The sequence below is a fragment of the Leiobunum rupestre genome, chromosome 1 (genome assembly GCF_980474605.1).
Source record: "Leiobunum rupestre chromosome 1, qqLeiRupe1.1.hap1, whole genome shotgun sequence".
Lineage (NCBI taxonomy): Eukaryota > Metazoa > Arthropoda > Arachnida > Opiliones > Sclerosomatidae > Leiobunum > Leiobunum rupestre.
In genome coordinates, this window is record NC_143384.1 from 82,686,323 (window position 1) to 82,710,524 (window position 24,202).

Below are 24,202 nucleotides of genomic sequence, written 5' to 3' on the forward strand. Positions count from 1 at the left end.
CCAGTGTATCGCTATGAATTATAATATTGGTCACTATACAACATATCGCGTTGGTGGTATAGTGGTGAGCATAGCTGCCTTCCAAGCAGTTGACCCGGGTTCGATTCCCGGCCATCGCACGAGATTGTATCTTTATATGTTATTCCAGTGTATCGCTATGAATTATAATATTTGTCACTTTACATCATATCGCGATGGTGGTATAGTGGTGAGCATAGCTGCCTTCCAAGCAGTTGCCCCGGGTTCGATTCCCGGCCATCGCACGAGACTTTATCTTTATATGTTATTCCAGTGTATCGCTATGAATTATAATATTTGTCACTGTACATCATATCGCGATGGTGGTATAGTGGTGAGCATAGCTGCCTTCCAAGCAGTTGACCCGGTTTCGATTCCCGGCCATCGCACGAGACTTTATATTTATATGTTATTCCAGTGTATCGCTATGAATTATAATATTTGTCAATATACATCATATCGCGATGGTGGTATAGTAGTGAGCATAGCTGCCTTCCAAGCAGTTGACCCGGGTTCGATTCCCGGCCATCGCACTAGACTTTATCTTTATATGTTATTCCAGTGTATCGCTATGAATTATAATATTTGTCACTATACATCATATCGTGATGGTGGTATAGTGGTGAGCATAGCTGCCTTCCAAGCAGTTGACCCGAGTTCGATTCCCGGCCATCGCTCGAGACTTTGTCTTTATATGTTATTCCAGTGTATCGCTTTGAATTATAATATTTGTCACTATACATCATATCGCGATGGTGGTATAGTGGTGAGCATAGCTGCCTTCCAAGCAGTTGACCCGGGTTCGATTCCCGGCCATCGCACGAGACTTTATCTTTATATGTTATTCCAGTGTATCGCTATGAATTATAATATTTGTCACTATACATCATATCGTGATGGCGGTATAGTGGTGAGCATAGCTGCCTTCCAAGCAGTTGACCCGGGTTCGATTCCCGGCCATCGCACGGGACTGTATCTTTATATGTTATTCCAGTGTATCGCTATGAATTATAATATATAATACCATATAACATATCGCGATGGTGGTATAGTGGTAAGCATAGCTACCTTCCAAGCAGTTGACCCGGGTTCGATTCCCGGCCATCGCACGAGACTTTATCTTTATATGTTATTCCAATGTTTCGCTATGAATTATAATATTTGTCACTTTACATCATATCGCGATGGTGGTATAGTGGTGAGCATAGCTGCCTTCCAAGCAGTTGACCTTGGTTCGATTCCCGGCCATCGCACGAGACTGTATCTTTATATGTTATTCCAGTGTATCGCTATGAATTATAATATTTGTCACTATACATCATATCGCGATGGTGGTATAGTGGTGAGCATAGCTGCCTTCCAAGCAGTTGCCCCGGGTTCGATTCCCGGCCATCGCACGAGACTGTATCTTTATATGTTATTCCAGTGTATCGCTATGAATTATAATATTTGTCACCATATAACATATCGCGATGGTGGTATAGTGGTGAGCATAACTGCCTTCCAAGCAGTTGACCCGGGTTCGATTCCCGGCCATCGCACGAGACTTTATCTTTATATGTTATTCCAGTGTATCGCTATGAATTATAATATTTGTCACTATATATCATATCGCGATGGTGGTATAGTGGTGAGCATAGCTGCCTTCCAAGCAGTTGACCCGGGTTCGATTCCCGGCCATCGCTCGAGACTGTATCTTTATATGTTATTCCAGTGTATCGCTATGAATCACAATATTTGTCACTATACACCATATTGCGATGGTGGTATAGTGGTAAGCATAGCTACCTTCCAAGCAGATGACCCGGGTTCGATTCCCGGCCATCGCACGAGACTTTATCTTTATATGTTATTCCAGTGTATCGCTATGAATTATAATATTGGTCACTATACAACATATCGCGTTGGTGGTTTAATGGTGAGCATAGCTGCCTTCCAAGCAGTTGACCCGGGTTCGATTCCCGGCCATCGCACGGGACTGTATCTTTATATGTTATTCCAGTGTATCGCTATGAATTATAATATTTGTCACCTTATAACATATCGCGATGGTGGTATAGTGGTGAGCATAACTGCCTTCCAAGCAGTTGACCCGGGTTCGATTCCCGGCCATCGCACGAGACTTTATCTTTATATGTTATTCCAGTGTATCGCTATGAATTATAATATTTGTCACTATATATCATATCGCGATGGTGGTATAGTGGTGAGCATAGCTGCCTTCCAAGCAGTTGACCCGGGTTCGATTCCCGGCCATCGCACGAGACTTTATCTTTATATGTTATTCTAGTGTATCGCTATGAATCACAATATTTGTCACTGTACACCATATTGCGATGGTGGTATAGTGGTAAGCATAGCTACCTTCCAAGCAGTTGACCCGGGTTCGATTCCCGGCCATCGCACGAGACTTTATCTTTATATGTTATTCCAGTGTTTCGCTATGAATTATAATATTTGTCACTATACATCATATCGCGATGGTGGTATAGTGGTGAGCGTAGCTGCCTTCCAAGCAGTTGACCCGGGTTCGATTCCCGGCCATCGCACGAGACTGTATCTTTATATGTTATTCCAGTGTATCGCTATGAATTATAATATTTGTCACTATATATCATATCGCGATGGTGGTATAGTGGTGAGTATAACTGCCTTCCAAGCAGTTGACCCGGGTTCGATTCCCGGCCATCGAACGAGACTTTATCTTTATATGTTATTCTAGTGTATCGCTATGAATCATAATATTTGTCACTATGTATCCTATCGCGATGGTGGTATAGTGGTGAGCATAGCTGCCTTCCAAGCAGTTGACCCGGGTTCGATTCCCGGCCATCGCACGGGACTGTATCTTTATATGTTATTCCAGTGTATCGCTATGAATTATAATATTGGTCACTATACAACATATCGCGTTGGTGGTATAGTGGTGAGCATAGCTGCCTTCCAAGCAGTTGACCCGGGTTCGATTCCCGGCCATCGCACGAGACTTTATCTTTATATGTTATTCCAGTGTATCGCTATGAATTATAATATTTGTCACCATATATCATATCGCGATGGTGGTATAGTGGTGAGCATAGCTGCCTTCCAAGCAGGTGACCCGGGTTCGATTCCCGGCCATCGCACGAGACTGTATCTTTATATGTTATTCCAGTGTATCGCTATGAATTATAATATTTGTCACTATATATCATATCGCGATGGTGGTATAGTGGTGAGCATAGCTGCCTTCCAAGTAGTTGACCCGGGTTCGATTCCCGGCCATCGCACGGGACGGTATCTTTATATGTTATTCCAGTGTATCGCTATGAATTATAATATTGGTCACTATATAACATATCGCGATGGTGGTATAGTGGTGAGCATAGCTGCCTTCCAAGCAGTTGACCCGGGTTCGATTCCCGGCCATCGCACGGGACTGTCTCTTTATATGTTATTCCAGTGTATCGCTATGAATTATAATATTTGTCACCATATAACATATCGCGATGGTGGTATAGTGGTGAGCATAGCTGCCTTCCAAGCAGTTGACCCGGGTTCGATTCCCGGCCATCGCACGAGACTTTATCTTTATATGTTATTCCAGTGTATCGCTATGAATTATAATATTTGTCACTATATATCATATCGCGATGGTGGTATAGTGGTGAGCATAGCTGCCTTCCAAGCAGTTGACCCGGGTTCGATTCCCGGCCATCGCACGAGACTGTTTCTTTATATGTTATTCCAGTGTATCGCTATGAATTATAATATTTGTCACTTTACATCATATCGCGATGGAGGTTTAGTGGTGAGCATAGCTGCCTTCCAAGCAGTTGACCCGGTTTCGATTCCCGGCCATCGCACGAGACTGTATCTTTATATGTTATTCCAGTGTATCGCTATGAATTATAATATTTGTCACTATATATCATATCGCGATGGTGGTATAGTGGTGAGCATAGCTGCCTTCCAAGCAGGTGACCCGGGTTCGATTCCCGGCCATCGCACGAGACTGTATCTTTATATGTTATTCCAGTGTATCGCTATGAATCACAATATTTGTCACTATACACCATATTGCGATGGTGGTATAGTGGTAAGCATAGCTACCTTCCAAGCATTTGACCCGGGTTCGATTCCCGGCCATCGCACGAGACTTTATCTTTATATGTTATTCCAGTGTTTCGCTATGAATTATAATATTTGTCACTATACATCATATCGCGATGGTGGTATAGTGGTGAGCATTGCTGCCTTCCAAGCAGTTGACCCGGGTTCGATTCCCGGCCATCGCACGAGACTGTATCTTTATATGTTATTCCAGTGTATCGCTATGAATTATAATATTTGTCACTATATATCATATCGCGATGGTGGTATAGTGGTGAGTATAACTGCCTTCCAAGCAGTTGACCCGGGTTCGATTCCCGGCCATCGCACGAGACTTTATCTTTATATGTTATTCTAGTGTATCGCTATGAATCATAATATTTGTCACTATGTATCATATCGCGATGGTGGTATAGTGGTGAGCATAGCTGCCTTCCAAGCAGTTGACCCGGGTTCGATTCCCGGCCATCGCACGGGACTGTATCTTTATATGTTATTCCAGTGTATCGCTATGAATTATAATATTGGTCACTATACAACATATCGCGTTGGTGGTATAGTGGTGAGCATAGCTGCCTTCCAAGCAGTTGACCCGGGTTCGATTCCCGGCCATCGCACGAGACTTTATCTTTATATGTTATTCCAGTGTATCGCTATGAATTATAATATTTGTCACTATATATCATATCGCGATGGTGGTATAGTGGTGAGCATAGCTGCCTTCCAAGCAGTTGACCCGGGTTCGATTCCCGGCCATCGCACGGGACGGTATCTTTATATGTTATTCCAGTGTATCGCTATGAATTATAATATTTGTCACTATATATCATATCGCGATGGTGGTATAGTGGTGAGCATAGCTGCCTTCCAAGCAGTTGACCCGGGTTCGATTCCCGGCCATCGCACGAGACTGTTTCTTTATATGTTATTCCAGTGTATCGCTATGAATTATAATATTTGTCACTTTACATCATATCGCGATGGAGGTTTAGTGGTGAGCATAGCTGCCTTCCAAGCAGTTGACCCGGTTTCGATTCCCGGCCATTGCACGAGACTGTATCTTTATATGTTATTCCAGTGTATCGCTATGAATTATAATATTTGTCACTATACATCATAACGCGATGGTGGTATAGTGGTGAGCATAGCTGCCTTCCAAGCAGCTGACCCGGGTTCGATTCCCGGCCATCGCACGAGACTGTATCTTTATATGTTATTCCAGTGTATCGCTATGAATTATAATATTGGTCACTATACTTCATATCGCGATGGTGGTATAGTGGTGAGCATAGCTGCCTTCCAAGCAGTTGACCCGGGTTCGATTCCCGGCCATCGCACGAGACTGTATCTTCATATATTATTCCTGTGTATCGCTATGAATTATAATATTTGTCACTATATATCATAACGCGATATTGGTATAGTGGTGAGCATAGCTGCCTTCCAAGCAGTTGACCCGGGTTCGATTCCCGGCCATCGCACGAGACTGTATCTTAACATGTTATTCCAGTGTATCGCTATGAAACATAATATTTGTCACTATACATCATATCGCGATGGTGGTATAGTGGTGAGCATAGCTGCCTTCCAAGCAGTGAACCCGGGTTCGATTCCCGGCCATCGCACGAGACTTTATCTTTATATGTTATTCCAGTGTATCGCTATGAATTATAATATTTGTCACTATACATCATATCGCGATGGTGGTATAGTGGTGAGCATAGCTGCCTTCCAAGCAATTGACCGGATTCGATTCCCGGCCATCGCACGGGATTGTTTCTTTATATGTTATTCCAGTGTATCGCTATGAATCACAATATTTGTCACTATACATCATATTGCGATGGTGGTATAGTGGTAAGCATAGCTACCTTCCAAGCAGTTGACCCGGGTTCGATTACCAGCCATCGCACGGGACTGTATCTTTATATGTTATTCCAGTGTATCGCTATGAATTATAATATTTGTCACTATACATCAATCGCGATGGTGGTATAGTGGTGAGCAAAGCTGCCTTCCAATGGGGTCGCTGCTAGGTTTGGTTGTGAACGGTTCGTCTTTTTTCGCTCCGTTTTCGCTAAGCCTGTTTGCCGCCTTTAAGGTGTTATTTTAGTTCAAGTTTTTTTTCTTCTCTGTTAAAACCTTTTTATCTAGTTTCGGTTTCTTGCGGGTGATTCCCCTCCTGGGTCTTCTGATCCAGGATGGATATTATTAAACGGTCGGTTTTTGTGGATTTTGAAGGAAAATTACCGAAGTTTGACGATGTTGCGGAGGCGGTGAAAATTCAATATGGTTTGGATGCGGTGAAATCTGTTGTTCCGTCCACGGGCGTCTACATTTTGGTATTTTCGTCTGAAACTTTGATTAATGATGCGATTGACACTGGGTTGGAGGTAGACAGCATTACTTATGCGATTTCGAGCGTCACCAAAAAAACTGTTACGGCAAATTTTTTCGGCCTTCCGGATTATGTTACTGATGAGGCGTTGCTGGCGAAGTTGACGATGATGGGCTGCGAAGTCAGAGGTACGATTTCGTGGCGGGAAAAAGCCGGGTTCTATTGTGGTATCCGATCAGTCCGTTTGACGCTCCCGGAAGGTAAATCAGCGTTACCTTACAGTCTTCGAGTTCCGGATGTCTTAAATAGAGAAAATTCTTACCGTGTCACTCATGAATCGCAAGTTAAAGTCTGTAATATGTGTCTAGCATCCGATCATTTATATAAGGATTGCCCTCAATTTATTTGCCGTAAATGTAAAACACAAGGTCATGCTGTGCGTAATTGCCCTACTTGGGAACGCCCTGCAGTGGAGATGAAGGGACAGGAGCGTGGACAACCCCCTGTCATTGTCGCGGGGGGATCGATTGATCAATTCGCTGAGGGTCGTAAGGATGCCGTCGATGGTCCTGGTTTATTGGGTGCCGGACATGAAGACGTTCATATTGCCACTCCTAACGCAACGCCGATGTCTCAGGGAATGGGCGCCGACCAAGTGGGCCGCGTCAAACCGACTGGTGAAGCTCAAAGGGGTTCCAAGCACCGGATCTCATCTGGTGACACCGATTCAGCTACTAATCCGTCTACAGGTCCTCCGCACAAGATATTTCAGAAGTTGCCATCGGGTCAATGGACCCAAAATAATTAGAATCCAAATGCCGGTGAAAATTCTGACGATTAATGTAGGCGGTTTGCGCGATGTAGAGAAGATGCGAAAGTTGGTTTTGTGGGCGAAGCATTATGATGTGTTGTTGTTGCAAGAGACTCATTGGGAGGCGTCTCATGTAAGTACTTTTCGGACTTTTTTTTCGGGTGCGGTCTACGTGGACTTGAACTTGGACACCAAGTTTTGCGGTGTGGCAATTTGTATTTCGCGGTTACTTGATTTTAAAGAATGTAATTTGATAAGTTCTAACGAGGGCCGGTATATTTTTATTTCCGCTGAAATTGAAGGCGAGAAAGTTGATTTAGGTTCTGTTTATGCCCCAACCGATGCGGTCAATAGATCTATTTTTATGCAAAATTTAATTCCCATTGTTCGTGTGTTAAATCGTCCGCTATTGGGCGGTGATTTTAATGATATTGTTTCTCGAGTTTTGGATCGGCGGTCGCCTGCCAAGATTACGGTGAGTGGAATGACGAATCTTCATCGCTGGGTCTCTTATCTCTCGTTGGTAGACATTTGGCGGTTGCAACATAAAAAAACATTCGATTATACGCGATCGGGGGTGGTTTTTGGTAACTTTGTGAGTTCTCGAATTGATTATTTTTTTGCTTTACATTCAGACGTATATAATATTTCAAAGTGTATGCATGTTTTTTGTAGTTTCTCTGACCATAAGGGTGTTTCTCTGATTTTTGAACCTAGTGGTATTCTTAGGGGGTCCGGAACTTGGAGTTTTAATTCTACTTTTTTAGAAGACGCACTTTTTTGCACGGCCATCGAGCGGACAGTTAAAAATAGTTATTCTTGGCCTTGTTATTTAACCGATATCTTTGAGTGGTATGATGCTTTAAAAGTTAAAATACGGGAGTACTGCATTTTTTACGGGCGTCACAAAGCGTTGATGAAGCGGGCTGTATGGGCGGACTTACAAAATAGGCTTCGAGACCTACAAGATTCGCCATTAAAAACAGATACGATTTTAGACGAAATAGCTGCGGTAACGAGTAAATTACGAGATATGGAAGATAACGATTTGCAGGGTGCATTAGTTCGTTCGAGGTTGGAGTGGAGAGATTTGGGGGAACGCCCCACTCAGTATTTTTTGCGGCTGGAGAAATTTCGTCAGCGTCAACGTCAAATGACTTCTCTGACTCTCCCTTCGGGGGCGATTATCAAAGATCCTGCGTTAATAAGGGAGGAAGTGTTCCGTTTTTATTCGGAGTTGTATACACGAGGCGTTACGTCTCAAGCCGCTACTGACAATTTGAAGAATTTAATATCAGGGAGGCTTACTGAAGGTGACCGCGATTCCGCGAAGCCGTCGTGACCTGGAGCGACATTTACACGGAGTTAACTAATTTGACCGGAGGGAAGGCCCCCGGTAGAGATGGCTTTACCAATGAGTTCCTGCGTTTCTTTATCCCTCTAATTAAAGATGACTTTATGCGCTTGGTTGCCGAATGCGAAGCCCGTGGCCTTTTGCCGAATAGCATGCGAGAAGGGATGGTGGTTTTGTTGCCTAAATCGGGGGATTTGACTCTTCTGAAAAATTGGAGGCCAATTACCCTATTGAATGGCGATAGGAAACTCCTTGCTAAGGTTTTTACTCGCCGTGTTTCGCCGCTTTTACCTTTAATTACGTCATCGTGTCAAACTGGTGGCATTCGTGGGCGTACCATTTCCGATACTCCCCGTTTTCTGTCTGATGTCATGGAGTTTTTAAAAATGGAATATAGGCCAGGGATTTTTCTTCAACTCGATTTGTTAAAAGCGTTCGATCGGGTGGAATGGCCGTATCTATTTGCAATCTTAGAAGCCTTTGGTTTCGGCGCACGCTTCCGCGCTTGGATTCAGATGTTTTTAGTTGGCGCCAAGACAGCTATTAAGCTTCATGGATATGTTACCGATTCTTTTGTCATTAGCCGCTCGGTTCGTCAAGGGTGTCCGCTCAGTCCTTTGCTGTACGTTCTATCATCTGAACCTTTTTGCGCCTTACTCGAAACGGACAAACGTATATGTCGGATAATGCTCACGGACTTAACACCGTCCCCTGTGGTGTTTCAACATATTGATGACACTTCCATTCTCGTCACTGGGCCTAGGGATGTTACTTACCTTTTGGAGGATATTGAACTTTATTGCCAGTCTTCGGGAGCTGCCATCAATCTTGCAAAAAGTTCTGGTTGTTGTCTCGGCTCCTTGCGATTTCACGCGGACCAGACTGTGGCTGGGCTTGTTATTAGCACCCGTTCAATAAAGGTATTGGGCGTAACCTTGGGCTATGACCATGACGTCGTTGCCACGATGAACTGGGAGGGCCGGTATGAAAAATTTAAAAATGTCCTACACGTTTGGAAGGGTCGTAGTCTGACCATTTTTGGGAAAGTCATTATCATTAACGTGTTAGGAGCGTCGATATTGTGGCATATGCTGGAGGTTTTTGATTTACCGGACCGCTGGTTCTCTGATTTTAAGCGGCTCATGTTGGATTTTATTTGGAAGGATCGCCCACATTCTATATCGTACGAAACCTTAACTCGCCATAAGAGTCAAGGCGGGTTTGGATTAATCAATCTTCGGATCAAACAGAAGGTACTTCGTCTGAAGGAATGTTTGCAGCTCGCTACCGGGTCCAAGCCTTCGCATGTCGCATGCGTTGCGTCTCGGTTCTTTGACGAATATGGCGGCGGACTTCGTCAGGGTCTCTCAATGCTACGGATTAGAATTGAACGTCGTCTGCTTTGCGCTATGCCGAAACGCCATGGATCAATGTTATTGGCTTGGAAAGAGTTCTTGGCTCTCACGCGATGGACCTTGGTTCCTTTGACCAACCCTATTATGGAGCCCCTATTTTATAACTCAAATCTTTTAATCATGAACATTTCTTTGGCTGAGCGGCGTCTTCTTGCTTCTTGTGGCGTGGTCTACCTGAAAGATATTTGCTACGAGGTCATCCTGGGGTTTCTTCCATATGAAGCCTTTTTGGAATTGACCGCAGATTCCGGAATCGGTCGCCGTCGGTTGTTGCAAATTTTTCAAAGGATCAAAGATTCTCTCCCTCCCGCGGTACATCGAGTGATACATAGTAAAGAGGTCTACGAGCTTGAGACACGGCCAACGTTCGCGCTAGTCGCGGACACAGGGATCTCTGTGGAATTGGACAAAATTACATCTACGTCAATTTCCAAAACTTTCAATGCCGTAAACCCGATTCCGGAATCGAATGGTGAAGAACGTTGGCGGGCTTACTTCGGGGGCCCTTTACAGAAGTTCCGGGTTCCATCACTTGTCAATTCTACGTTGGGTCCCCGTTTGTCAAGTATGAATCTCCGAGTGTATCATATGGGGTTCATGGTCAAGCAGCGGCTATTTCGCGCCGGCATAACAGACGATGATCAGTGCCCGCTTTGTGGCATTGAAAAGGAGACAGTTTCGCATTTATTTTTGGAATGTCAAGATACGCACGAATGGCTCGATTGGTTATTTTCTTCAGTGTTGTCGCTGTACACGCTTTTTGGTGAAAAGGACATGTGGACGCGTTATATAAAAATTTTAATAAAAAAAAAAAAGATGGACTGCTAATCCATTGGGCATTGCCCGCGTGGGTTCGAATACCATCCCCGGCGCTCAATCTCGTTTAAAAATAAAAAAAAAAAAAAGCTGCCTTCCAAGCAGTTGACAAGGGTTCGATTCCCGGCCAACGCACGAGACTTTATCTTTATATGTTATTCCAGTGTATCGCTATGAATTATAATATTTGTCACTATATATCATATCGCGATGGTGGTATAGTGGTGAGCATAGCTGCCTTCCAAGCAGTTGACCCGGGTTCGATTCCCAGCCATCGCACGGGACTGTATCTTTATATGTTATTCCAGTGTATCGCTATGAATTATAATATTTGTCACTATACATCATATCGCGATGGTGGTATAGTGGTGAGCATAGCTGCCTTCCAAGTAGTTGACCCGGGTTCGATTCCCGGCCATCGCACGAGACTTTATCTTTATATGTTATTCCAGTGTATCGCTATGAATTATAATATTTGTAACTATACATCATATCGCGATGGTGGTATAGTGGTGAGCATAGCTGCCTTCCAAGCAGTTGACAAGGGTTCGATTCCCGGCCATCGCACGAGACTTTATCTTTATATGTTATTCCAGTGTATCGCTATGAATTATAATATTTGTAACTATACATCATATCGCGATGGTGGTATAGTGGTGAGCAAAGCTGCCTTCCAAGCAGTTGACAAGGGTTCGATTCCCGGCCATCGCACCAGACTGTATCTTTATATGTTATTCCAGTGTATCGCTATGAATTATAATATTTGTCACTATACATCAATCGCGATGGGGGTATAGTGGTGAGCATAGCTGCCTTCCAAGCAGTTGACCCGGGTTCGATTCCAGGCCATCGCACGAGACTGTATCTTTATATGTTATTCCAGTGTATCGCTATGAATTATAATATTTGTAACTATACATCATATCGCGATGGTGGTATAGTGGTGAGCATAGCTGCCTTCCAAGCAGTAGACCGGGTTCGATTCCCGGCCATCGCACGAGACTGTATCTTTATATGTTATTCCTGTGTATCGCTATGAGTTATAATATTTGTCACTAAACATCATATCGCGATGGTGGTATAGTGGTGAGCAAAGCTGCCTTCCAAGCAGTTGATAAGGGTTCGATTCCCGGCCATCGCACGAGACTGTATCTTTATATGTTATTCCAGTGTATCGCTATTAATTATAATATTTGTCACTATACATCAATCGCGATGGTGGTATAGTGGTGAGCAAAGTGCCTTCCAAGCAGTTGACAAGGGTTCGATTCCCGGCCATCGCACGGGACTGTATCTTTATATGTTATTCCAGTGTATCGCTATGAATTATAATATTTGTCACTATACATCAATCGCGAGGGGGGTATAGTGGTGAGCATAGGTGCCTTCCAAGCAGTTGACCCGGGTTCGATTCCAGGCCATCGCACGAGACTGTATCTTTATATGTTATTCCAGTGTATCGTTATGAATTATAATATTGGTCATTATACATCATATTGCAATGGTGGTATAGTGGTAAGCATAGCTGCCTTCCAAGCAGTTGACCGGGTTCGATTCCCGGCCATCGCACGAGACTGTATCTTTATATGTTATTCCTGTGTATCGCTATGAGTTATAATATTTGTCACTTAACATCATATCGCGATGGTGGTATAGTGGTGAGCATAGCTGCCTTCCAAGCAGTTGACCCGGGTTCGATTCCTGGCCATCGCACGAGACTTTATCTTTATATGTTATTCCAGTGTATCGCTATGAATTATAATATTTGTCACTATACATCATATCGCGATGGTGGTATAGTGGTGAGCATAGCTGCCTTCCAAGCAGTTGACCGGGTTCGATTCCCGGCCATCGCACGGGACTGTATCTTTATATGTTATTCCAGTGTATCGCTATGAATCACAATATTTGTCACTATACATCATATTGCGATGGTGGTATAGTGGTAAGCATAGCTACCTTCCAAGCAGCTGACCCGGGTTCGATTTCCCGCCATCGCACGGGACTGTATCTTTACATGTTATTCCAGTGTATCGCTATGAATCATTATATTTGTCACCATTCATCATATCGCGATGGTGGTATAGTGGTGAGCATAGCTGCCTTAAAAGCAGTTGACCCGGGTTCGATTCCCGGCCATCGCACGAGACTGTATCTTTATATGTTATTCCAGTGTATCGCTATGAATTATAATATTTGTCACTACACATCGTATCGCGATGGTGGTATAGTGGTGAGCATAGCTGCCTTCCAAGCAGTGGACCCGGGTTCGATTCCCGGCCATCGCACGAGACTTTATCTTTATATGTTATTCCAGTGTTTCGCTATGAATTATAATATTTGTCACTATACATCATATCGCGATGGTGGTATAGTGGTGAGCATAGCTGCCTTCCAAGCAGTTGACCCGTGTTCGACTCCCGGCCATCGCACGGGACTGTATCTATATATGTTATTCCAGTGTATCGCTATGAATCACAATATTTGTCACTACACATCGTATCGCGATGGTGGTATAGTGGTGAGCATAGCTGCCTTCCAAGCAGTGGACCCGGGTTCGATTCCCGGCCATCGCACGAGACTTTATCTTTATATGTTATTCCAGTGTATCGCTATGAATTATAATATTGGTCACTATACATCATATTGCGATGGTGGTATAGTGGTAAGCATAGCTGCCTTCCAAGGGTTGACCGGGTTTGATTCCCGGCCATCGCACGGGACTGTATCTTTATATGTTATTCCAGTGTATCGCTATGAATAATTATATTTGTCACCATGCATCATATCGCGATGGTGGTATAGTGGTGAGCATAGCTGCCTTCCAAGCAGTTGACCCGGGTTCGATTCCCGGCCATCGCACGAGACTTTACCTTTATATGTTATTCCAGTGTATCGCTATGAATTATAATATTTGTCACTATACATCATATCGCGATGGTGGTATAGTGGTGAGCATAGCTGCCTTCCAAGCAGTTGACCCGGGTTCGATTCCCGGCCATCGCACGAGACTGTATCTTTATATGTTATTCCAGTGTATCGCTATGAATCACAATATTTGTCACTAAACAACATATTGCGATGGTGGTATAGTGGTAAGCATAGCTACCTTCCAAGCAGTTGACACGGGTTCGATTCCCGGCCATCGCACGAGACTTTATATGTTATTCCAGTGTTTCGCTATGAATTATAATATTTGTCACTATACATCATATCGCGATGGTGGTATAGTGGTGAGCATAGCTGCCTTCCAAGCAGTTGACCCGGGTTCGATTCCCGGCCATCGCACGGGACTGTATCTATATATGTTATTCCAGTGTATCGCTATGAATCACAATATTTGTCATTATACACCATATCGCGATGGTGGTATAGTGGTGAGCATAGCTGCCTTCCAAGCAGTTGACCCGGGTTCGACTCCCTGCCATCGCACGGGACTGTATCTATATATGTTATTCCAGTGTATCGCTATGAATCACAATATTTGTCATTATACACCATATTGCGATGGTGGTATAGTGGTAAGCATAGCTACCTTCCAAGCAGTTGACCCGGGTTCGATTCCCGGCCATCGCACGAGACTTTATCTTTATATGTTATTCCAGTGTTTCGCTATGAATTATAATATTTGTCACTATACATCATATCGCGATGGTGGTATAGTGGTGAGCATAGCTGCCTTCCAAGCAGTTGACCCGGGTTCGACTCCCTGCCATCGCACGGGACTGTATCTATATATGTTATTCCAGTGTATCGCTATGAATCACAATATTTGTCATTATACACCATATTGCGATGGTGGTATAGTGGTAAGCATAGCTACCTTCCAAGCAGTTGACCCGGGTTCGATTCCCGGCCATCGCACGAGACTTTATCTTTATATGTTATTCCAGTGTTTCGCTATGAATTATAATATTTGTCACTATACATCATATCGCGATGGTGGTATAGTGGTGAGCATAACAGCCTTCCAAGCAGTTGACCCGGGTTCGATTCCCGGCCATCGCACGAGACTTTATCTTTATATGTTATTCCAGTGTATCGCTATGAATTATAATATTTATCACTATACATCATATCGCGATGGTGGTATAGTGGTGAGCATAGCTGCCTTCCAACCAGTTGACCCGGGTTCGATTCCCGGCCATCGCACGAGACTGTATCTTTATATGTTATTCCAGTGTATCGCTATGAATTATAATATTTGTCACTTTACATCATATCGCGATGGTGGTATAGTGGTGAGCATAGCTGCCTTCCAAGTAGTTGACCCGGGTTCGATTCCCGGCCATCGCACGAGACTGTATCTTTATATGTTATTCCAGTGTATCGCTATGAATTATAATATTTGTCACTTTACATCATATCGCGATGGTGGTATAGTGGTGAGCATAGCTGCCTTCCAAGCAGTTGACCCGGTTTCGATTCCCGGCCATCGCACGAGACTTTATCTTTATATGTTATTCCAGTGTATCGCTATGAATTATAATATTGGTCACTATACATCATATTGCGATGGTGGTATAGTGGTAAGCATAGCTGCCTTCCAAGGGTTGACCGGGTTTGATTCCCGGCCATCGCACGGGACTGTATCTTTATATGTTATTCCAGTGTATCGCTATGAATAATTATATTTGTCACCATGCATCATATCGCGATGGTGGTATAGTGGTGAGCATAGCTGCCTTCCAAGCAGTTGACCCGGGTTCGATTCCCGGCCATCGCACGAGACTTTACCTTTATATGTTATTCCAGTGTATCGCTATGAATTATAATATTTGTCACTATAAATCATATCGCGATGGTGGTATAGTGGTGAGCATAGCTGCCTTCCAAGCAGTTGACCCGGGTTCGATTCCCGGCCATCGCACGGGACTGTATCTATATATGTTATTCCAGTGTATCGCTATGAATCACAATATTTGTCATTATACACCATATTGCGATGGTGGTATAGTGGTAAGCATAGCTACCTTCCAAGCAGTTGACCCGGGTTCGATTCCCGGCCATCGCACGAGACTTTATCTTTATATGTTATTCCAGTGTTTCGCTATGAATTATAATATTTGTCACTATACATCATATCGCGATGGTGGTATAGTGGTGAGCATAGCTGCCTTCCAAGCAGTTGACCCGGGTTCGATTCCCGGCCATCGCACGAGACTGTATCTTTATATGTTATTCCAGTGTATCGCTATGAATTATAATATTTGTCACTATATATCATATCGCGATGGTGGTATAGTGGTGAGCATAGCTGCCTACCAAGCATTTGACCCGGGTTCGATTCCCGGCCATCGCACGGGACTGTATCTTTATATGTTATTCCAGTGTATCGCTATGAATTATAATATTGGTCACTATACAACATATCGCGTTGGTGGTATAGTGGTGAGCATAGCTGCCTTCCAAGCAGTTGACCCGGGTTCGATTCCCCGCCATCGCACGAGACTGTATCTTTATATGTTATTCCAGTGTATCGCTATGAATTATAATATTTGTCACTTTACATCATATCGCGATGGTGGTATAGTGGTGAGCATAGCTGCCTTCCAAGCAGTTGACCCGGGTTCGATTCCCGGCCATCGCACGAGACTGTATCTTTATATGTTATTCCAGTGTATCGCTATGAATTATAATATTTGTCACTTTACATCATATCGCGATGGTGGTATAGTGGTGAGCATAGCTGCCTTCCAAGCAGTTGACCCGGTTTCGATTCCCGGCCATCGCACGAGACTGTATCTTTATATGTTATTCCAGTGTATCGCTATGAATTATAATATTTGTCACTATACATCATAACGCGATGGTGGTATAGTGGTGAGCATAGCTGCCTTCCAAGCAGCTGACCCGGGTTCGATTCCCGGCCATCGCACGAGACTGTATCTTTATATGTTATTCCAGTGTATCGCTATGAATTATAATATTGGTCACTATACATCATATCGCGATGGTGGTATAGTGGTGAGCATAGCTGCCTTCCAAGCAGTTGACCCGGGTTCGATTCCCGGCCATCGCACGAGACTGTATCTTCATATATTATTCCAGTGTATCGCTATGAATTATAATATTTGTCACTATATATCATAACGCGATGGTGGTATATTGGTAAGCATAGCTGCCTTCCAAGCAGTTGACCCGGGTTCGATTCCCGGCCATCGCACGGGACTGTGTCTTTATATGTTATTCCAGTGTATCGCTATGTATCATAAAATTTGTCACTATCTATCATATCGCGATGGTGGTATAGTGGTGAGCATAGCTTCCTTCCAAGCAGTTGACCCGAGATCGATTCCCGGCCATCGCAGGAGACTTTATCTTTATATGTTATTCTAGTGTATCGCTATGAATCATAATATTTGTCACTAAACATCATATTGCGATTGTGGTATAGTGGTAAGCATAGCTGCCTTCCAAGCAGACGACCCGGATTCGATTCCCGGCCATCGCACGAGACAGTATCTTCATATATTATTCCAGTGTATCGCTATGAATTATAATATTAGTCACTATATATCATATCGCAATATTGGTATAGTGGTGAGCATAGCTGCCTTCCAAGCAATTGATCGGGTTCGATTCCCGGCCATCGCCCGGGAATGTATCTTAATATGTTATTCCAGTGTATCGCTATGAAACATAATATTTGTAACTATTAATTATATTGCGATGGTGGTATAGTGGTAAGCATAGCTGACTTCCTAGCAGTTGACCCGGGTTCAATTCCCGGCCATCGCACGAGACTTTATCTTTATATGTTATTCTAGTGTATCGCTATGAATCATAATATTTGTCACTATGCATCCTATTGCGATGTTTGTATAGTGGTGACCATAGCTGCCTTCCAAGCAGTTGACCCGGGTTCGATTCCCGGCCATCTCACGGGACTGTATCTTTATATGTTATTCCAGTGTATCGCTATGAATCATAATATTTGTTACTATAAATAATATTGCGATGGTGGTATAGTGGTGATCATAGCAGCCTTCCAAGCAGTTGACCCGGGTTCGATTCCCGGCCATCGCACGGGACTGTATCTTTATATGTTATTCCAGTGTATCGCTTTGAATCATAATATTTGTCACTATGCATCATATCGCGAAGGTGGTAAAGTGGTGAGCATAGCTGCCTTCCAAGCAGTTGACCCGGGTTCGATTCCCGGCCATCGCACGAGACTTTATCTTTATATGTTATTCTAGGGTATCGCTATAAATTATAATTTTTGTCACTAAACATCATATCGCAATGGTGGTATAGTGGTGAGCATAGCTGCCTTCCAAGCAGTTGTACCGGGTTCGTTTCCCTGCCATCGCACGAGACTTTATCTTAATGTGTTATTCCAGTAAATCGCTATGAATCATAAAATTTGTCACTATACATCATATTGCGATGGTGGTATAGTGGTAAGCATAGCTGGATTCCAAGCAGTCGACCCGGGTTCGCTTCCCTGCCATCACACGATACTTTATCTTTATATGTTATTCTAGTGTATCGCTATGAATCATAATATTTTTCATTAAAAATCATATCGCGATGGTGGTATAGTGGTGAGCATAGCTGCCTTCCAAGCAGTTGACCCGGGTTCGATTCCCTGCCATCGCACGGGACTGTATCTTTATATTTTATTCCAGTGTATCGCTATGAATCATAATATTTGTCACATTACATCATATTGCGATGGTGGTATAGTGGTAAGCATAGCTTCCTTCCAAGCAGTTGACACGGGTTCGATTCCCGGCCATCGCACGGGACTGTATCTCTATATGTTATTCCAGTGTATCGCTATGAACCATAATATTTGTCACTATACATCATATTGCGATGGTGGTATAGTGGTAAGCATAGCTGGATTCCAAGCAGTCGACCCGGGTTCGCTTCCCGGCCATCGCACGGGACTGTATCTCAATATGTTATTCCAGTGTATCGCTATGAATTATAATATTTGTCACTATATATCATATCGCGATGGTGGTATAGTGGTGTGCATAGCTGCCTTCCAAGCAGTTGACCCGGGTTCGATTCCAGGCCATCGCACGGGACTTTGACTTTATGTGTTATTCCAGTGTATCATTATGAATCATAATATTGGTCACAATGCACCATATCGCGATGGTGGTATAGTGGTGTGCATAGCTGCCTTCCAAGCAGTTGACCCGGGTTCGATTCCCGGCCATCGTACGAGACTTTATCTTTATATGTTATTCCAGTGTATCGCTATGAATCATAATATTTATCATTATTGATCATATTACGATGGTGGTATAGTGGTAAGCATCGCTGCTTTTCAAGTCGTTGACCCGGGTCCGATTCCCGGCCATCGCCCGGGAATGTATCTTAATATGTTATTCCAGTGTATCGCTATGAAACATAATATTTGTCACTATTAATTATATTGCGATGGTGGTATAGTGGTAAGCATAGCTGACTTCCTAGCAGTTGACCCGGGTTCAATTCCCGGCCATCGCACGAGACTTAATCTTTATATGTTATTCTAGTTTATCGCTATGAATCATAATATTTGTCACTATGCATCATATTGCGATGGTGGTATAGTGGTGAGCAAGCTGCCTTCCAAGCAGTTGACCCGGGTTCGATTCCCGGCCATCGCACGGGACTGTATCTTTATATGTTATTCCAGTGTTACGCTATGAATCATAATATTTGTCACTATACATCATATCGCGATGGTGGTATAGTGGTGAGCATAGCTGCCTTCCAAGCAATTGACCCGGGGTTCGATTCCCGGCCATCGCACGGGACTGTATCTTTATATGTTATTTCAGTGTATCGCTTTGAACTATAATATTTGTCACTATGCATCACATCGCGAAGGTGGTAAAGTGGTGAGCATAGCTGCCTTCCAAGCAATTGACCCGGGGTTCGATTCCCGGCCATCGCATGGGACTGTATCTTTATATGTTATTTCAGTGTATCGCTATGAATCATAATATTTGTCACTATGCATCATATCGCGAAGGTGGTAAAGTGGTGAGCATAGCTGCCTTCCAAGCAGTTGACCCGGGTTCGATTCCCGGCCATCGCACGGGACTGTATCTTTATATGTTATTCCAGTGTATCGCTATGAATCATAATATTTGTCACTATGCATCATATTGCGATGGTGGTATAGTGGTGAGCATAGCTGCCTTCCAAGCAGTTGACCCGGGTTCGATTCCCGGCCATCGCACGAAACTGTATCTTTATATGTTATTCCAGTGTATCGCTATGAATCATAATATTTGTTACTATAAATAATATTGCGATGGTGGAATAGTGGTGAGCATAGCTGCCTTCCAAGCAGTTGACCCGGGTTCGATTCCCGGCCATCGCACGAGACTTTATCTTTATATGTTATTCTAGGGTATCGCTATTAATTATAATATTTGTCACTAAACATCATATCGCAATGGTGGTATAGTGGTGAGCATAGCTGCCTTCCAAGCAGTTGTACCGGGTTCGTTTCCCTGCCATCGCACGAGACTTTATCTTAATGTGTTATTCCAGTAAATCGCTATGAATCATAAAATTTGTCACTATACATCATATTGCGATGGTGGTATAGTGGTAAGCATAGCTGGATTCCAAGCAGTCGACCCGGGTTCGCTTCCCTGCCATCACACGATACTTTATCTTTATATGTTATTCTAGTGTATCGCTATGAATCATAATATTTTTCATTAAAAATCATATCGCGATGGTGGTATAGTGGTGAGCATAGCTGCCTTCCAAGCAGTTGACCCGGGTTCGATTCCCTGCCATCGCACGGGACTGTATCTTTATATTTTATTCCAATGTATCGCTATGAATCATAATATTTGTCACTATACATCATATTGCGATGGTGGTATAGTGGTAAGCATAGCTTCCTTCCAAGCAGTTGACACGGGTTCGATTCCCGGCCATCGCACGGGACTGTATCTCTATATGTTATTCCAGTGTATCGCTATGAATCATAATATTTGTCACTATACATCATATTGCGATGGTGGTATAGTGGTAAGCATAGCTGGATTCCAAGCAGTCGACCCGGGTTCGCTTCCCGGCCATCGCACGAATCTGTATCTTTATATGTTATTCCAGTGTATCGCTATGAATCATAATATTTGTCACTGAACATCATATCGCAATGGTGGTATAGTGGTGAGCATAGCTGCCTTCCAAGCAGTTGACCCGGGTTCGATTCCCTGCCATCGCACGGGACTGTATCTTTATATTTTATTCCAGTGTATCGCTATGAATCATAATATTTGTCACTATACATCATATTGCGATGGTGGTATAGTTGTAAGCATAGCTGCCTTCCAAGCAGTTGACCCGGGTTCGATTCCCGGCCATCGCACGAAACTGTATCTTTATATGTTATTCCAGTGTATCGCTATGAATCATAATATTTGTTACTATAAATAATATTGCGATGGTGGAATAGTGGTGAGCATAGCTGCCTTTCAAGCAGTTGACCCGGGTTCGGTTCCCGGCCATCGCACGATACTTTATCTTAATATGTTATTCCAGTGTATCGCTATGAATCATAATATTTGTCACTTTACATCATATTGCGATGGTGGTATAGTGGTGAGCGTAGCTGCCTTCCAAGCAGTTGACCCGGGTTTGATTCCCAAACATCGCCCGAGACTTTACATGTTATTCCAGTGTATCGTTATGAATTATGATATTTGTCACAATATTACATATCGCGATGTTGGTATAGTGGTAAGCATAGCTGCCTTCCAAGCAGTTGACCCGGTTTCAATTCCTAGCCATCGTACGTGACTGTATCTTAATATGTTATTCCAGTGTATCGCTATGAATCATAATATTTGTCACTATACATCATATTGCGATGGTGGTATAGTGGTAAGCATAGCTGGATTCCAAGCAGTCGACCCGGGTTCGCTTCCCGGCCATCGCACGAAACTGTATCTTTATATGTTATTCCAGTGTATCGCTATGAATCATAATATTTGTCACTAAACATCATATCGCAATGGTGGTATAGTGGTGAGCATAGCTGCCTTCCAAGCAGTTGACCCCGGTTCGATTCCCGGCCATCGCACGAGACTGTATTTTTATATGTTATTCCAGTGTATCGCTATGAATTATAAAATTTGTCACTATACATCATATCGCGGTGGTGGTATAGTGGTGAGCATAGCTGCCTTCCTAGCAGTTGACCCGGGTTCAATTCCCGGCCATCGCACGAGACTTTATCTTTATATGTTATTCTAGTGTATCGCTATGAATCATAATATTTGTCACTATGCATCCTATTGCGATGTTTGTATAGTGGTGAGCATAGCTGCCTTCCAAGCAGTTGACCCGGGTTCGATTCCCGGCCATCGCAAGGGACTGTATCTTTATATGTTATTCCAGTGTATCGCTATGAATCATAATTTTTGTTACTATACATCATATTGCGATGGTGGTATAGTGGTAAGCATAGCTGCCTTCCAAGCAGTTGACCCGGGTTCGATTCCCGGCCATCGCACGGGACTGTATCTTTATATGTTATTCCAGTGTATCGCTATGAATCATAATATTTTTCACTGTACATCATATTGCGATGGTGATATAGTGGTAAGCATAGCTGCCTTCCAAGCAGTTGACCCGGTTCGATTCGCGGCCATCGCACGACACTTTATCTTTATATGTTATTCCAGTGTATCGCTATGAATTTTAATATTTGTCACTGTACATCATATTGCGATGGGGGTATAGTGGTGAGCATAGCTGCCTTCCAAGCAGTTGACCCGGGCTCGATTCCCGGCCATCGCACGGGACTGTATCTTTTTATGTTATTCCAGTGTATCGCTATGAATTATAATATTTGTCACTGTACATCATATTGCGATGGTGGTATAGTGGTAAGCATAGCTGCCTTCCAAGCAGTTGACCCGGTTCGATTCGCGGCCACGCACGACACTTTATCTTTATATGTTATTCCAGTGTATCGCTATGAATCATAATAGTTGTCACTATACATCATATCACGATGGTGGTTTAGTGGTGAGCATAGCTGCCTTCCAAGCAGTTGACCCGGGTTCGTTTCCCGGCCATCGCAAGGGACTGTATCTTTATATGTTATTCCAGTGTACGCTATGAATCATAATATTTGTCACTATGCATCAGAATGCGATGGTGGTATAGTGGTAAGCATAGCTGCCTTCCAAGCAGTTGACCCGGTTCGATTCGCGGCCATCGCACAACACTTTATCTTTATATGTTATTCCAGTGTATCGCTATGAATCATAATAGTTGTCACTACACATCATGTCACGATGGTGGTATAGTGCTGAGCATAGCTGCCTTACAAGCATTGGACCCGGGTTCGATTCCCGGCCATCGCAAGGGACTGTATCTTTATATGTTATTCCAGTGTATCGCTATGAATCATAATTTTTGTTACTATACATCATATTGCGATGGTGGTATAGTGGTAAGCATAGCTGCCTTCCAAGCAGTTGACCCGGGTTCGATTCCCGGCCATCGCACGGGACTTTATCTTTATATGTTATTCCAGTGTATCGCTATGAATCATAATATTTTTCACTGTATATCATATTGCGATGGTGATATAGTGGTAAGCATAGCTGCCTTCCAAGCAGTTGACCCGGGCTCGATTCCCGGCCATCGCACGGGACTGTATCTTTTTATGTTATTCCAGTGTATCGCTATGAATTATAATATTTGTCACTGTACATCATATTGCGATGGTGGTATAGTGGTAAGCATAACTACCTTCCAAGCAGTTGACCCGGGTTCGATTCCCGGCCATCGCACGGGACTGTATCTTTATATGTTATTCCAGTGTATCGCTATGAATTATAATATTTGTCACTGTACATCATATTGCGATGGTGGTATAGAGGTAAGCATAGCTACCTTCCAAGCAGTTGACCCGGTTTCAATTCCCAGCCATCGTACGTGACTGTATCTTAATATGTTATTCCAGTGTATCGCTATGAATCATAATATTTGTCACTAGACATCATATTGTGATTGTGGTATAGTGGTAAGCATAGCTGCCTTCCAAGCAGTTGACCCGGGTTCGATTCCCGGCCATCGCACGGAACTGTATCTTTATATGTTATTTCAGTGTATCGCTATGAATTATAATATTTGTCACTGTACATCATATTGCGATGGTGGTATAGTGGTAAGCATAGCTACCTTCCAAGCAGTTGACCCGGTTTCAATTCCCAGCCATCGCACGTGACTGTATCTTAATATGTTATTCCAGTGTATCGCTATGAACCATAATATTTGTCACTAGACATCATATCGCGATGGTAGTATAGTTGTGAGCATAGCTGCCTTCCAAGCAGTTGACCCGGGTTCGATTCTTGGCCAGCGCACGA

The 24,202-nt window shown here is 43.4% G+C and overlaps 43 non-coding genes across 43 annotated transcripts; all 43 read left to right on the top strand.

Annotated features, from left to right (window-relative positions):
* Window positions 1-47: 47 nt before the first annotated feature.
* TRNAG-UCC (transfer RNA glycine (anticodon UCC)) lies at window positions 48-119 on the top strand. The gene has a single exon. It is a non-coding gene; the product is annotated as a tRNA-Gly (tRNA).
* A 72-nt stretch (window positions 120-191) lies between these two features.
* TRNAG-UCC (transfer RNA glycine (anticodon UCC)) lies at window positions 192-263 on the top strand. Its single transcript has one exon. It is a non-coding gene; the product is annotated as a tRNA-Gly (tRNA).
* A 504-nt stretch (window positions 264-767) lies between these two features.
* Window positions 768-839, top strand: TRNAG-UCC (transfer RNA glycine (anticodon UCC)). Its single transcript has one exon. It is a non-coding gene; the product is annotated as a tRNA-Gly (tRNA).
* Window positions 840-1,343: 504 nt separating this feature from the next.
* Window positions 1,344-1,415, top strand: TRNAG-UCC (transfer RNA glycine (anticodon UCC)). The gene has a single exon. It is a non-coding gene; the product is annotated as a tRNA-Gly (tRNA).
* Window positions 1,416-1,487: 72 nt separating this feature from the next.
* On the top strand, window positions 1,488-1,559 carry TRNAG-UCC (transfer RNA glycine (anticodon UCC)). The gene has a single exon. It is a non-coding gene; the product is annotated as a tRNA-Gly (tRNA).
* A 72-nt stretch (window positions 1,560-1,631) lies between these two features.
* On the top strand, window positions 1,632-1,703 carry TRNAG-UCC (transfer RNA glycine (anticodon UCC)). Its single transcript has one exon. It is a non-coding gene; the product is annotated as a tRNA-Gly (tRNA).
* Window positions 1,704-2,063: 360 nt separating this feature from the next.
* Window positions 2,064-2,135, top strand: TRNAG-UCC (transfer RNA glycine (anticodon UCC)). The gene has a single exon. It is a non-coding gene; the product is annotated as a tRNA-Gly (tRNA).
* Window positions 2,136-2,207: 72 nt separating this feature from the next.
* On the top strand, window positions 2,208-2,279 carry TRNAG-UCC (transfer RNA glycine (anticodon UCC)). Its single transcript has one exon. It is a non-coding gene; the product is annotated as a tRNA-Gly (tRNA).
* A 216-nt stretch (window positions 2,280-2,495) lies between these two features.
* Window positions 2,496-2,567, top strand: TRNAG-UCC (transfer RNA glycine (anticodon UCC)). Its single transcript has one exon. It is a non-coding gene; the product is annotated as a tRNA-Gly (tRNA).
* A 216-nt stretch (window positions 2,568-2,783) lies between these two features.
* TRNAG-UCC (transfer RNA glycine (anticodon UCC)) lies at window positions 2,784-2,855 on the top strand. The gene has a single exon. It is a non-coding gene; the product is annotated as a tRNA-Gly (tRNA).
* Window positions 2,856-2,927: 72 nt separating this feature from the next.
* Window positions 2,928-2,999, top strand: TRNAG-UCC (transfer RNA glycine (anticodon UCC)). Its single transcript has one exon. It is a non-coding gene; the product is annotated as a tRNA-Gly (tRNA).
* A 216-nt stretch (window positions 3,000-3,215) lies between these two features.
* TRNAG-UCC (transfer RNA glycine (anticodon UCC)) lies at window positions 3,216-3,287 on the top strand. The gene has a single exon. It is a non-coding gene; the product is annotated as a tRNA-Gly (tRNA).
* Window positions 3,288-3,359: 72 nt separating this feature from the next.
* TRNAG-UCC (transfer RNA glycine (anticodon UCC)) lies at window positions 3,360-3,431 on the top strand. The gene has a single exon. It is a non-coding gene; the product is annotated as a tRNA-Gly (tRNA).
* A 72-nt stretch (window positions 3,432-3,503) lies between these two features.
* On the top strand, window positions 3,504-3,575 carry TRNAG-UCC (transfer RNA glycine (anticodon UCC)). The gene has a single exon. It is a non-coding gene; the product is annotated as a tRNA-Gly (tRNA).
* Window positions 3,576-3,647: 72 nt separating this feature from the next.
* TRNAG-UCC (transfer RNA glycine (anticodon UCC)) lies at window positions 3,648-3,719 on the top strand. The gene has a single exon. It is a non-coding gene; the product is annotated as a tRNA-Gly (tRNA).
* A 504-nt stretch (window positions 3,720-4,223) lies between these two features.
* On the top strand, window positions 4,224-4,295 carry TRNAG-UCC (transfer RNA glycine (anticodon UCC)). The gene has a single exon. It is a non-coding gene; the product is annotated as a tRNA-Gly (tRNA).
* A 72-nt stretch (window positions 4,296-4,367) lies between these two features.
* On the top strand, window positions 4,368-4,439 carry TRNAG-UCC (transfer RNA glycine (anticodon UCC)). The gene has a single exon. It is a non-coding gene; the product is annotated as a tRNA-Gly (tRNA).
* Window positions 4,440-4,511: 72 nt separating this feature from the next.
* On the top strand, window positions 4,512-4,583 carry TRNAG-UCC (transfer RNA glycine (anticodon UCC)). Its single transcript has one exon. It is a non-coding gene; the product is annotated as a tRNA-Gly (tRNA).
* Window positions 4,584-4,655: 72 nt separating this feature from the next.
* TRNAG-UCC (transfer RNA glycine (anticodon UCC)) lies at window positions 4,656-4,727 on the top strand. Its single transcript has one exon. It is a non-coding gene; the product is annotated as a tRNA-Gly (tRNA).
* A 72-nt stretch (window positions 4,728-4,799) lies between these two features.
* On the top strand, window positions 4,800-4,871 carry TRNAG-UCC (transfer RNA glycine (anticodon UCC)). Its single transcript has one exon. It is a non-coding gene; the product is annotated as a tRNA-Gly (tRNA).
* A 72-nt stretch (window positions 4,872-4,943) lies between these two features.
* TRNAG-UCC (transfer RNA glycine (anticodon UCC)) lies at window positions 4,944-5,015 on the top strand. The gene has a single exon. It is a non-coding gene; the product is annotated as a tRNA-Gly (tRNA).
* A 216-nt stretch (window positions 5,016-5,231) lies between these two features.
* TRNAG-UCC (transfer RNA glycine (anticodon UCC)) lies at window positions 5,232-5,303 on the top strand. Its single transcript has one exon. It is a non-coding gene; the product is annotated as a tRNA-Gly (tRNA).
* Window positions 5,304-5,375: 72 nt separating this feature from the next.
* TRNAG-UCC (transfer RNA glycine (anticodon UCC)) lies at window positions 5,376-5,447 on the top strand. Its single transcript has one exon. It is a non-coding gene; the product is annotated as a tRNA-Gly (tRNA).
* A 216-nt stretch (window positions 5,448-5,663) lies between these two features.
* Window positions 5,664-5,735, top strand: TRNAG-UCC (transfer RNA glycine (anticodon UCC)). Its single transcript has one exon. It is a non-coding gene; the product is annotated as a tRNA-Gly (tRNA).
* Window positions 5,736-11,195: 5,460 nt separating this feature from the next.
* On the top strand, window positions 11,196-11,267 carry TRNAG-UCC (transfer RNA glycine (anticodon UCC)). The gene has a single exon. It is a non-coding gene; the product is annotated as a tRNA-Gly (tRNA).
* A 1,218-nt stretch (window positions 11,268-12,485) lies between these two features.
* On the top strand, window positions 12,486-12,557 carry TRNAG-UCC (transfer RNA glycine (anticodon UCC)). The gene has a single exon. It is a non-coding gene; the product is annotated as a tRNA-Gly (tRNA).
* A 359-nt stretch (window positions 12,558-12,916) lies between these two features.
* TRNAL-UAA (transfer RNA leucine (anticodon UAA)) lies at window positions 12,917-12,988 on the top strand. Its single transcript has one exon. It is a non-coding gene; the product is annotated as a tRNA-Leu (tRNA).
* A 72-nt stretch (window positions 12,989-13,060) lies between these two features.
* TRNAG-UCC (transfer RNA glycine (anticodon UCC)) lies at window positions 13,061-13,132 on the top strand. Its single transcript has one exon. It is a non-coding gene; the product is annotated as a tRNA-Gly (tRNA).
* A 216-nt stretch (window positions 13,133-13,348) lies between these two features.
* Window positions 13,349-13,420, top strand: TRNAG-UCC (transfer RNA glycine (anticodon UCC)). Its single transcript has one exon. It is a non-coding gene; the product is annotated as a tRNA-Gly (tRNA).
* A 214-nt stretch (window positions 13,421-13,634) lies between these two features.
* On the top strand, window positions 13,635-13,706 carry TRNAG-UCC (transfer RNA glycine (anticodon UCC)). The gene has a single exon. It is a non-coding gene; the product is annotated as a tRNA-Gly (tRNA).
* A 72-nt stretch (window positions 13,707-13,778) lies between these two features.
* On the top strand, window positions 13,779-13,850 carry TRNAG-UCC (transfer RNA glycine (anticodon UCC)). The gene has a single exon. It is a non-coding gene; the product is annotated as a tRNA-Gly (tRNA).
* Window positions 13,851-14,060: 210 nt separating this feature from the next.
* On the top strand, window positions 14,061-14,132 carry TRNAG-UCC (transfer RNA glycine (anticodon UCC)). Its single transcript has one exon. It is a non-coding gene; the product is annotated as a tRNA-Gly (tRNA).
* Window positions 14,133-15,068: 936 nt separating this feature from the next.
* TRNAG-UCC (transfer RNA glycine (anticodon UCC)) lies at window positions 15,069-15,140 on the top strand. The gene has a single exon. It is a non-coding gene; the product is annotated as a tRNA-Gly (tRNA).
* Window positions 15,141-15,498: 358 nt separating this feature from the next.
* On the top strand, window positions 15,499-15,570 carry TRNAG-UCC (transfer RNA glycine (anticodon UCC)). Its single transcript has one exon. It is a non-coding gene; the product is annotated as a tRNA-Gly (tRNA).
* A 72-nt stretch (window positions 15,571-15,642) lies between these two features.
* Window positions 15,643-15,714, top strand: TRNAG-UCC (transfer RNA glycine (anticodon UCC)). Its single transcript has one exon. It is a non-coding gene; the product is annotated as a tRNA-Gly (tRNA).
* Window positions 15,715-15,930: 216 nt separating this feature from the next.
* TRNAG-UCC (transfer RNA glycine (anticodon UCC)) lies at window positions 15,931-16,002 on the top strand. The gene has a single exon. It is a non-coding gene; the product is annotated as a tRNA-Gly (tRNA).
* A 72-nt stretch (window positions 16,003-16,074) lies between these two features.
* Window positions 16,075-16,146, top strand: TRNAG-ACC (transfer RNA glycine (anticodon ACC)). Its single transcript has one exon. It is a non-coding gene; the product is annotated as a tRNA-Gly (tRNA).
* A 216-nt stretch (window positions 16,147-16,362) lies between these two features.
* Window positions 16,363-16,434, top strand: TRNAG-UCC (transfer RNA glycine (anticodon UCC)). Its single transcript has one exon. It is a non-coding gene; the product is annotated as a tRNA-Gly (tRNA).
* Window positions 16,435-16,650: 216 nt separating this feature from the next.
* Window positions 16,651-16,722, top strand: TRNAG-UCC (transfer RNA glycine (anticodon UCC)). The gene has a single exon. It is a non-coding gene; the product is annotated as a tRNA-Gly (tRNA).
* A 72-nt stretch (window positions 16,723-16,794) lies between these two features.
* TRNAG-UCC (transfer RNA glycine (anticodon UCC)) lies at window positions 16,795-16,866 on the top strand. Its single transcript has one exon. It is a non-coding gene; the product is annotated as a tRNA-Gly (tRNA).
* A 3,096-nt stretch (window positions 16,867-19,962) lies between these two features.
* TRNAG-UCC (transfer RNA glycine (anticodon UCC)) lies at window positions 19,963-20,034 on the top strand. Its single transcript has one exon. It is a non-coding gene; the product is annotated as a tRNA-Gly (tRNA).
* A 2,226-nt stretch (window positions 20,035-22,260) lies between these two features.
* TRNAG-UCC (transfer RNA glycine (anticodon UCC)) lies at window positions 22,261-22,332 on the top strand. The gene has a single exon. It is a non-coding gene; the product is annotated as a tRNA-Gly (tRNA).
* Window positions 22,333-23,263: 931 nt separating this feature from the next.
* Window positions 23,264-23,335, top strand: TRNAG-UCC (transfer RNA glycine (anticodon UCC)). The gene has a single exon. It is a non-coding gene; the product is annotated as a tRNA-Gly (tRNA).
* The last annotated feature ends 867 nt before the right edge of the window (window positions 23,336-24,202 follow it).